The sequence below is a fragment of the Podarcis filfolensis genome, assembly GCF_964270895.1.
Source record: "Podarcis filfolensis genome assembly, chromosome: 3".
Classification (NCBI taxonomy): domain Eukaryota; kingdom Metazoa; phylum Chordata; class Lepidosauria; order Squamata; family Lacertidae; genus Podarcis; species Podarcis filfolensis.
In genome coordinates, this window is record NC_139606.1 from 83,874,251 (window position 1) to 83,885,665 (window position 11,415).

General features: G+C 43.5%; 1 long non-coding RNA gene across 1 annotated transcript; it reads left to right on the forward strand.

The window, feature by feature from the left end:
* The first annotated feature begins 6,740 nt into the window (after window positions 1-6,740).
* On the forward strand, window positions 6,741-11,191 carry LOC310760118. The gene is made up of 2 exons (XR_014546789.1): window positions 6,741-6,939; window positions 10,761-11,191. It is a non-coding gene; the product is annotated as an uncharacterized lncRNA (long non-coding RNA).
* Window positions 11,192-11,415: the final 224 nt, after the last annotated feature.

Below are 11,415 nucleotides of genomic sequence, written 5' to 3' on the forward strand. Positions count from 1 at the left end.
TAATTAAACTATGATATTTGCTACAGCAAAATGTAGTTATGGCCACTAACTTGGATGGCTTCAAAAAGGAGTTTAGACCAATTCCTGGAGAATGAGGCTATCAATGGCTACTACAGGGCTACTAACATGGAATTTGCCTTTTCCTGAACTGTATATGGGGTTGACATTTTCATTGAGAGATTCAGCTAGGTGCCAGGCAGGGATTTAGATATCTAAGATCTGGCATCAATTCAAGACCAACGATCAGAATCCTGTGTTGTTGTTATTCCCCAGGCTTAATATTGCACCAGCCCTGGGAGGCAGGCAAGGAAATGAATCTGTATGTGCAAAATAGGGTTTCTTTGTTCAGTTTGTATCCTGACTTTCAACCTAATGGTGCTCAAGGTGACTAATAGCAATAAAATATAAACACATTAAGTTGATTAAATATAGTAAAGCAGCAATAAAATGCAAAATTACAAATACACAAAGCAGATAAAACACACCAATAAAACTGACAAAAATGAGTTAAAACAAGTGCACTAACAGAATGTGCATAACAAGTCGAAAAATCTATCTGAATAAAATGTCTTTGTCTGCAGTCAGATGACAATTAGAGATGTGATAAGATGCCTTAGACAGAAGCTGCAGAGCCTATGAGCAGCCACCAAGACAGCCCTCTTTTGCTTTCCTGCCAACTATGTTCAGATGTTGGTGGGATAGAAAGAAGGACCTTACACAATATTTTCATCACATACTTTGCTTAGATAAAAAAAAGGTGGGGGTGAGTTTTACTTCCAGGGAGTTCCACGTGTTTACTGGGGACATCCTTTGGGTTCACTGTGCTTAGCACTTCCTCATTCAAGAAGTATGCAAAAGAGTAAACAGGTGTTCCATATCCCCATTTTCTACACTTTTTGCTGTTTTTAATCTATTTCAGTCATGCTCTTTCTGAGCCGGCACTTTTCTAGACTCAAGAGATCTAATCTGAAGAAATTACAAAAGGGGTTTTAACCTCAAGATGAACTTTCCAACATATACACGTCATTGGAAACTGTCGCATTAAGCTCCCTCATTACCTCCTCGAAGCAGAGGCCCACAGCTTGGATGCCATTACAGACCTGATTGTCTTTCATTTTAGTTCTGCTTTGCATCCCCCACATACAAGGAATTATGAAAAGGCCTCTCTCACCTCCCAGAGTCATTAACCGCTCTGACTGATAGACACGGTGTGAAGAGGAATCTTAACTTAACAAATGGCTTTGGCTGCAAAACAACTTCTTCCAAGTGCAAGAAAATGCCAGAGCAAAACAAAAACAAAAAAACACACCACAACACAGCACAGCACCTCCCCAATGCTTTCACAATCCTTGGACTGTGAAGCAGAAATCAAGAGGAGCCTGCCAAGAAGGGCAGAGTGGCTGCAGTTGTGTTGGCAGGGAAGAAACGATCCTCTGAATCCAGTCCTGCTTTTGATCTTGTCCCAAAAGGTAAAAGATACGCAATAAAGAAGAAGGCGTGAACAGGGAGGAGCATCACATTGGCTGGAACACCTTCCCAGATCAGCTATGTGGTGCCATCCCTCCATCTCGCTCCTTAGAATGGATCTCGTTCATGGTTGAATTAACCCCTTAGCTCTTGGGCTCAGCTGAAGCAGAACCTAATTACCTGTAGCTGCCTGTAGCTTCTCCTTTGCATCTGTCCCTGTGCCTTCCTCTGCCCCGTCCCACTCCCACCTCCAGGGATAAAACCGTAAGACTCTCAGGTATTTGGTGCTTCTAACTCTGTAAAACACGGAGTACAACGATGTTTTAGGAAACTTACAAACTGCATGCTCTGACAACAACAACCCCCTCAAAACCTCCAGTGATGATGTCCCCAAGAGGAAGGGACACAGGAGAGGCTGGACAAAGAAGGGATTATTCACAATCAAGAAACTAGCAGATGAGCTCTGGGATAGCCAGTTGGTTCCCAAAATGTCCTGGTATAAAGTATCCAGGAGCCTGCTTAATCCTTTTGGAAGGCTGTAATTCCAATAAACAGGTTGCAGGTCTTGCAAACCATTGGGAGGTTTTGTTATAATCAAGCAGTATATAAATGTTGATAAATAAAGATAAATAAAAATGAAAAACTCCAGATCCCGTAGCCCCCAGTGACTTTATTAAGTGTAAAACCATGTCCAGTTTGTAGACCTTCCTAAATAGTGCACACAAGGGAATGGTGGAATTCAAATGATACTCCCTCCTTCTCAGTGTCTTCTGATCCAAGTTGTTTCTGTGTCCTTGTGTACACTGTCCTTCCTGTGGCTATTTTGTTTAGCTCTTTGAATTACCAAGGCTTCTTAGTACGTAAACTTCATTCAGTGCAGTGGTCTAATCTTCCTTCCACAATGGAGGTCTGGTCGTGTTGGTGGTCTGTAAACCCTGCTGCAATAAGAATGATTTATCCTCTTATCAGTCACGAATGGTGTTTCAGATTTGCTGTGCCTTGTAACTTGATTAATTTCCCCATGTTTATTCCTGGTCCAGAGATACATTTCCAGATGCTTCCCTGCATTCCTACCTGGCTTTGCTCCAGTGCACAGGAATTTGTCTAAGTGAACTGTATTTTGTTTGTGGCCATCCAGGTGGGATGCAGATACAAACACCAGACACCTTTGTACACATCTTTCTGCTCCACAGATGATTGATTCATCGCTTTCTCCCTTATCGGCCTTTGTTTCTCATCCCGGAGGGGTCGTCTCGCACGGACCAACACCTCTGGTGTCACTATTTCCTACACATCAACTTCATTGACTTCCTATTATCTCTACCTGATCTGAACCTTTGTTCGATTCAAGAGGTAATTAAACTCAAAGCCAAAACAAATGTCAGCATGATAGTGAGAGAGATAAGTTGTCTTTAAAAAGAGTCAGAGACCGGGGAAACATCTTTACACACATGTGAAATCCTTACTGGCCAAGCGCCAGTGGAAAGTTACCTTCAGAGTTTGGATATAATCAAAGAACTGACCGTGTATCAATAGCACCATGTGCCTGCTGCCTATAAAGATCTCAACTCACTGAGCACACATGCACAGGAGCGAGGCAACAGACTCACATGATTAACCATGTGCTTAAAATATGTGTTTAAAAGCTCTACTGGAAAAGACATAAATGAAACACCTGGTTTGATCATCTGTCACATCCACATTGGAAGCGCTTGCCTCCCCTCAAAGAATTCTGGGAACTTACTGCCATGAAACGATGCACAGGACTGCAGTCACACTGATCTTCATAAGCTGGTTATTGTGCTATGCATAGCTACTCTTTGGGTGGGTGGGGCTGTTGTTTAATTCAGAGCTTCCTGAATTTTGGGCTGTCCTTGGAAGCATAGTTATGGATACTGCCATGATCAACTCCTGCACTTCAAAATTTACCACTACACCACTAGCTTCCAGGAAGATCTACTGGTGTGATACCATTCACAATAATCAGAGGTACAGATTGTGGAAAGTTTCCATTGTGGGAGTGATTTGATCCCTTAACACTGTTCCACGCACCGCAGTATTAACAACTACTGTTTAAACCTACTCTAATGATCTGCGCCCAACAAGAGTTCACACTACCAGTGGTAATGCCATCAGTTTTATTATGATTTCTCGAATTGTTATATGGGTGAAGCCTCAGGGTGAAAGCAGGATTCCTGACTGGTATTTACTTACTGCTAAATGTGTGCCCATTGACTTTCTGCACCCGTTGACTTTCTTCTTTGCTTCTTTCTAAGGTGGAATTGCCCGTGTATTTAAGTGGAATTGTACAGCAATTAGCACAAGGTGAATTAGTCCATTCCTACCTGGCTGGCACTGATGTGATTCACTCCCAGTGCAAGTTAGCACATGATGGGAAGGGAATTTAGGCATCTGCCAAGATGCCGACTGGGTGCAACCTTTACAGATGGAATGAATTTATGCTCTGAGGAGCATCACACCTCTTCTGTAATTACCACCAGGCAGGAGCAGGAGGAAGGGTTGGGGGGGGGGGACAGGCAACAAATGTGGAAAGGACTGGCTCTGCAACAGTGGAATGGAATCAGAGGCCTGGGAAGCAGTACAGCCTGTAAGGGATGCACATGTCACTGGTGTCACACTCCACCCTGGTTAATGTTTTATTCATGCAGATACATCACCCCCCCCCCCAGTATTTTTATCACTTGCAGTCTACAGTAGTTGGCAGTTTACTGTAAATATCCGCTTCTCACACATGACTCTTTACCGGTTTGGGAAACATGGCTCCTTTCATTGTTGCTATGATGCCTTAACCTAAAAATTAAAAAAACAAATATGCAATTCATAATTAGTTTCGCCCTCTTTTAGACCACCACCATACCAAGGGCTTGAGGTAGGTACGGTAATTAGCACCAGTTCGAAAGCACGTCAAAGTGCAAGTAGATAAATAGGTACCACTCCAACGGGAAGGTAAACGGCGTTTCCGTGCGCTGCTCTGGTTCGCCAGAAGCGGCTTAGTCATGCTGGCCACATGACCCGGAAGCTGTACGCCGGCTCCCTCGGCCAATAAAGCGAGATGAGTGCCACAACCCCAGAGTCGGCCACGACTGGACCTAATGGTCAGGGGTCCCTTTACCTTTATGTTCGTGCTCTGCTCCATGGGGTCACGAAAAGTCGGACACAACTAAATAACAACAACAACAACAATGTGCCAAAATGGAAGAACCGTGTGCTATAATATTTTGCTTCACCCTGTGTTGCAGTAGGCAGGCGAAACAGAATTGATTGCAATCTTAACTGAAATATGTATCTACTTGTACTCCCTCCCTGCCCGGTGGCATGAAAAGAAAGCAGGATCTCCAAAGCTAAGGAGATCTGTAAATTTACAGTGGTGTTGATTGCATTTGGACACTTGGATCTAAAGATTTACTGGCCATCTCTGGTGCTGCTGATAGCTGCATGTTGTAAATAATCTTCTTGCCTATCAGCTGCCTTTACCTAACAATAACATGTGTGCTACCTCCTCAAGTAGGCACATTCCACAGCACAAGGCCACCCTTGTGATTTACCGCCTGTTAAAGAACTCACACGGTGCTCAAGAAGATGCTGTGAGGCTTTCCAACCAGTTCCAGCATCTGTGTGCACATCTGCTTTTGTTTGCTTCTTTGTGCATCACATTTCAGAAATCATCTGCACTGGTTACAACATCTATTACAACAGGGGAGGTGAACCTGTGGCCTTAGAGATGTTGTTAGATTCGTATCAGCCCCAGCCAGCATGGCCAATAGACAGAGAGGGAGGAAGATGCAATCCAGAAATATCTGGAGGGCTGCAGGTTCCTCACTCCTGTCTTGCAAGATGGTCCAGCCAAAAACAAATAATGGAGAGGACAAAATCCATGGGTTGAACTCAACTCAACCCTATTCACAGCAGACCCATTAAAATCAATGAACATACGCATTCACTTCAATGGGTCTACTCTGTGTAGGACTAGTGTTGAATACTACCCTATAGTATGATTTATGGCTGAATAAGTTTTTATGACGATGTCTATTATTTCGTCTAGGTCACATCCAAACCATTCATTTAAAATACATGGCTTCCTCCAAAAAATCATGTGAATAGTTCCCAAGATTCTTTGAGGGAAGGCATGTGCTTTAAATGTGTGATGAGGGTGTGATTATAGCCAAAATGCTACCAGATAGCCAAAGGGGTGAAGTGTAGCTGTTTCAATTCACATATTGACCCAGGAAGTTATGTATAATAATAGGTAGCTACAAACCTGAACAAATTTCTCCCTCATACCTGCTTCAGATTCATCCAGGCCCTGCACAAAATGAGAATGCTTCTTCTCGGGATTCTAAAGTGATCTCTTGGTTAAATCATCATCTGCTCCTCAAAGCCAGCTCCTCTAAACTCCCTCCAAAACTCTGCCCAAAAAATAGCCTGGAGCCTTCTCTCCCTCACTTAACATCTTTGAAAGAATTAGACGTGTACTATACTATCCTAAGGGACGCGGGTGGCGCTGTGGGTAAAACCTCAGTGCCTAGGACTTGCCGATCGTATGGTCAGCGGTTCGAATCCCCGTGGTGGGGTGAGCTCCCGTCTTTCGGTCCCAGCTCCTGCCCACCTAGCAGTTTGAAAGCACCCCTAAGTGCAAGTAGATAAATAGGTACCGCTTTATAGCGGGAAGGTAAACGGTGTTTCTGTGTGCTGTGCTGGTGCTGGCTCGCCAGAGCAGCTTCGTCATGCTGGCCACGTGACCCGGAAGTGTCTTCGGACAGCGCTGGCCCCCGGCCTCTTAAGTGAGATGGGCGCACAACCCTAGAGTCGGACACGACTGGCCCGTACGGGCAGGGGTACCTTTACCTTTATACTATCCTAACAGGCATAGCTGGGGGATAGAGGTGGCAACCATGTTAGTGAGAAATGAAGCTGAGCTGACATTTCTCATAAAACAATTATCTGAGAAATTCCCAGGGAATACTCTTATTTGGAAGGATGGGGGCTCCCAAAACTACTAGAGACTTTTCCTTGAGAATACAGGGCTAAATGGATTCCATTTCACCATGTGCAAATAGGGTGGAGAATTTGGGGAGGCCGTTTTCAGTCAGCCCTAAGAGAAATCCCTTATTCTGATGGCGGCCTCAGCACTGATGCAGGACAAATATATTAGAGAGGTTAGCTTCACATGGAAATGTGCTAGCTTATGATTTGCCAACTGAGACATCATGTGATGAAGAAAGGCAATCACCTCATTCCACATTTGAGTTGCAAGAGTCTGGCTGTACAGCTTAGTTGTATATACCTTGGCTGCATGGTTGACCTGCAGCTATAATATTATGCCTAATCACGTCATCAGCTACTGGGATGTTCCTGGGTGTGTTTAAAAAGGTGGCCTCATTTTCCATGGGAGGAGCCTCCAAGTTTCGTGTCAGAGGCAAACTGCAAGGTCAGCTGAGGGACACCAAGTAGGTAAGGTCAATCATTTGTTTTATTGGCTTGCATTGTATTTATTCACCTTTCTCTTTCTCACATAGTGGTTAGTCATAGTAATAAAAATAGTCCCCAAACTGTTAGCATAATTCAGAGGCAGGTGCTGGTTGGTCCAGCAATAAAAGTTAACTGCTGACAATAAAGGCATACTTGCCATAAAGCTACGAAAGAATAATAATAATTTACAGTGGTACCTTGGTTTATGAACTTAATCCGTTCCGCAAGTCCATTCTTAAACTGAAACTGTTCTTAAACTGAGGCACGCTTTCCCTAATGAGGCCGCCCACCGCTGGTGTCTTTCCACCATTCAGATTCTGTTCTTAGACTGAGGTTAAGTTCACAAACCGGGACACTACTTCTGGTTTTGCGGAGTTCATAAACCGAATAGTTCGTAAACAGGACTGTTCTTAAACCGAGATACCACTGTGTTACTTATTTTATCTTATTACTTAACCCATCTGACTGGGTTGCTCCAGCCACTCTGGACAGCTTCCAAAACACAGCAAAACGTCAAACATTTAAACTTCCCAATACAAGGCTGCGTTCAGATGTCTTTGGAAGGTTGTGTCATTGTATATCTGTTTGACATCTAGTGGAAGGGCGTTTCACAGGATGGGCACCACTGCTGAAAAGGCCCTCTGCCTGGTTCCCTGTAACTTCATTTCTCATAGTGAGGGAACTGCCAGAAGGCCCTCAGAGCTGGACACAGAGTGTCCGGGCTGAACGATGGAGGTGGAGAGGTATGCTGGGCCGAGGCCATTTAGGGCTTTAAAGGTCAGCACCAACACGGTGCTTGGAAACATACTGGGCAAGATGTTCTCAGTAGCTGCCCCAGCATGAGTGCACATAACTCATTCTCCTCGCCACCATTGTTGCTGTCTCTTTGCTTCTCATCTCCCCCTGGGGCCAGTCTACACTACCTTCCAGAAAGAGAGGACAATCAGGCTGCTGATTTCTCCTTGCTCATTCACTCGGAGAGGACAACTGAATAGGCAACAATAGCAAGAGCAGGAAGTTGCAGAGCTAGGAGGCTCTGATGAATTGGCAATGGGTCCCTGACTGGGTCAAGGGCCTTGGCAGGAGCTTGGCAATGCCAACTCCTGGTGCTGGAGTTTCCACAGGAACTCGTTTCCAGAGGAGGCAGTGATGACCACCAACCTAGAAGGCTTTAAAAGAAGATTAGACAAATCCATGGAAGAGAAGACGGCTACAAACCTTGATGGCTATGCTCTGCCTCCACTGCTGGAAGCAGCAATTCTTCTGAAGAAAAGTTGCTGGAAACGACAGGAGGGCAGAGTGCTCTTCTGCTCAAATCCTAATTGTGGGTTTCCCACCGACCACTGTGAGAACAGGATGCTGGACTAGGTGAGCCATTGGCCTGATCCAGCAGGCTATTCTTACATCCTTATGGCTCTGTGTTTGAGGTACTAATGGAAGCTCAAACAACAGTTTGAAAAGTTCGCAACCTTCTTAGTGCCTAAGGGACCACACTTTTGGGAACTTTGTATAGTACATGTTGGGGGTCTATATCCAGTGCTTTTTTCTGGGTGGGGGGAGCAGGTGTACACATACCCCTAAATTTTTTGTGAACCTTTGTACTTTTGTCCATTTACTGTATTTATTTTTCCTGATTTGAACTATAAAATGACGCTTTTCTTGAGTCAAAATGAGAGTACCCCTAAACTTTTTTTTTAAAGAAAAAAAGCACTGTGTGTTTCAATTGATTTGTTAAATCATTTTCCTGTATCTTTCAGGAAGTGGAAATAAATAGAAATAAATAAATACTTCTCAAATTATGGAGCAAACAGAGGAGAAATCAGGTGAGCTTTTCACATGCCACAGTCAGATTGCCCTGTTAACAAGGCTTCTTGGGTTGGATCAATGATTGCCTTAATGTCCTATGTTGCTCTGTGGACTCATGTACCCCAAAAATGCTGCATATCCAAAAGCAACCACTGCATATTTTAAAAAGCAAAATGAAGATAATTCGGGAAATGAGCTCAAGTGGGAAGGGAGTGAAGAGGTGAAAAGATCTTCCACTCTGATGGACAGGTGTAGCTTTTAATCACAATGAATGGTTTCCCCAGAGCAATCCAATCACAAGGATTTGGGGAAGGGATGTTGAAGTAAGTATTTAAGTGTTCGTTTTTCATGTGGAGCTATGCTGCCTCCCCCATGAAAAAGAAACCCTTTTTAATATTTACTTCAGCGTCCCTTCCCTGCAATATTGTTCAACCACTACCACCACCTCCTCCTCCCACTATTCAAGTCAATGGAAAGATCTCTCTCTCTCAGGAGCTTATGGTAACAATATCCTTGTTCAGAATGACATGTACCCCATCCAAGTCTTTCCTGGGGATATGTTGACCAAACAATGCTTTCTTATTGCATCAATGAACACTTTAACCAATAGCACTTGGGTACAAGAGATAAGGTAAAACACAAATAGATTGATATGAAACGGAACAATATTTTAATGGTTTTGGAAAGATATAGTAAGACGCCGTTCTCCCCCTCCCTTTATATAAATATTGAATTAGTGCTGCACTGATGTTTAGTTTTGGGGTTTGTTTTCTCAAAATTGGCTTTCCTGTTGCTGTCTGTCTTGCTGAATAGCAGTTATTGTGGAAATTTGGAAAAAAAAATATGTGAAGGCTCTTGCAATTATTATCTTTGTTTTCAAAAGACTGGAAAGGACACAAAGCAAGTTTGCTTTAAAGGCAGAGGCCTGCATGTGCCATAGTAAGCAGTTTTTATCCAGAGTCTGTACAATAAGTATCCACTCCATGGTTTGTGCAGCTGCTTCAGATACACTCTCTTCCGCCATCAGCACCACCATGTAACAGAGCACACATCACCGCTTGAAGTCAGGGATCTGCCAGAAAAATCAAGGTGTTGCATTATTTGCACACTTAGATTCACGTGTTCATGTTAGGCATTCCCTCCTTGTGAATTCCAGTGCAAATCAACCCAATTTGCTAATGCACTCATGTGAACACAATGAGCCAGCCTTCATACTACTCTAAGCTTTGCACCAGCATTCTCAGCTCCAAAAATTATTCCAAAATATATTTTAAACGCATATTTTAGGATAAAATTCATTTACACACACACACACACTTTGAGATAAAATCATGTTATCAATTTTGTGCTGGGGTCAGTCTCCCCACATTCCTAAATTTAGTAAATAGTAGAATTTAGCTAATATTTGGAGGGAAAATGCCAGATCAGTGAAAAATACAGGCTGAACCTGGTGCTGTGGTCTAAACCACTGAGCCTCTTGGGCTTGCTGATCAGAAGGTTGGCGGTTCGAATCCCTGAGATGGGGTGAGCTCCTGTTGTTCTGTGCCGGCTTCTGCCAACCTAGCAGTTCGAAAGCACATCAGTGCAAGTAGATAAATAGGTACCACTGCGGCAGGAAGGCAAACAGTGTTTCTGTGCGCTCTGGTTTCTGTCATGCTGTTCCATTGCACCAGAAGTGGTTTAGTCCTACTGGCCACATGATCTGGAAAGCTGTCTGTGGACAAATGCCAGTTCCCTCAACCTGAAAGTGAGATGAGTGCCACAACCCAATAATAATAATAATAATAATAATAATAATAATAATAATAATAGCAATAATAATAATTTATTGTTTATACCCCGCCCATCTGGCTGAGTCTCCCCAGCCACTCTGGGCGGCTTTCAATCAAGTGTTAAAAACAATACAGCATCAAATATTAAAAACTTCCCTAAACAGGGCTGCCTTTGACTGGACTTAACCATCCAGGGGTCCTTTACCTTTACCTTTTACCTTGCAGGCTGAACCAGTTATCCTGTTCAGGAGATTGTTGACAGTGGCACCATTAAGAACACAAAGAAAGCCAAGTACTGGGCTGTTAAGAACAATTGACCATGCTGAAGCTGTTCTTCCCTTGGCTGAAAAGTGGACAGAAATAACAGAAATGAGAGGGGCAGGTTGCCTGGGGGTAAGACCACAGGAAAAAAGGTGCCCTTTTAAAACAGAGGTTTTGGAGCAGCGTCTTTTGGGAAGAAGGAGGGATCGGTCATGACTCCATGTGGCGCTGGCTGCACACAGAGACCGGGGAGCCCAGCTGGCTGCTGCTTTGCACCCAAACTTGCTGAAGCTCTGAGACAAGCAACAAGAGGCACTCATGGGGTGTAACATTCTGCACGCCATCAAAACTCAGGTTGTAAATAAGTATGAAATAAACCATATTTCATAAAGACATGACAGTCTCTGCTGTGCCTCATTCCCAAGGAATGCAAACTCAGCTTAAGTGCCAAGATCCCTGGAATCTGGCTACTGCTTGGCAGACATTTGGGTGGCCTGCAACAAATATGTTTAGAAAAAATATGTTATCAAGCAGTATATAAATGTTATAAAATTAATACATATTTTGTGAGAAAGTACAGTCAAAGTGATTATCTATATCTATCTATCTATCATCTATC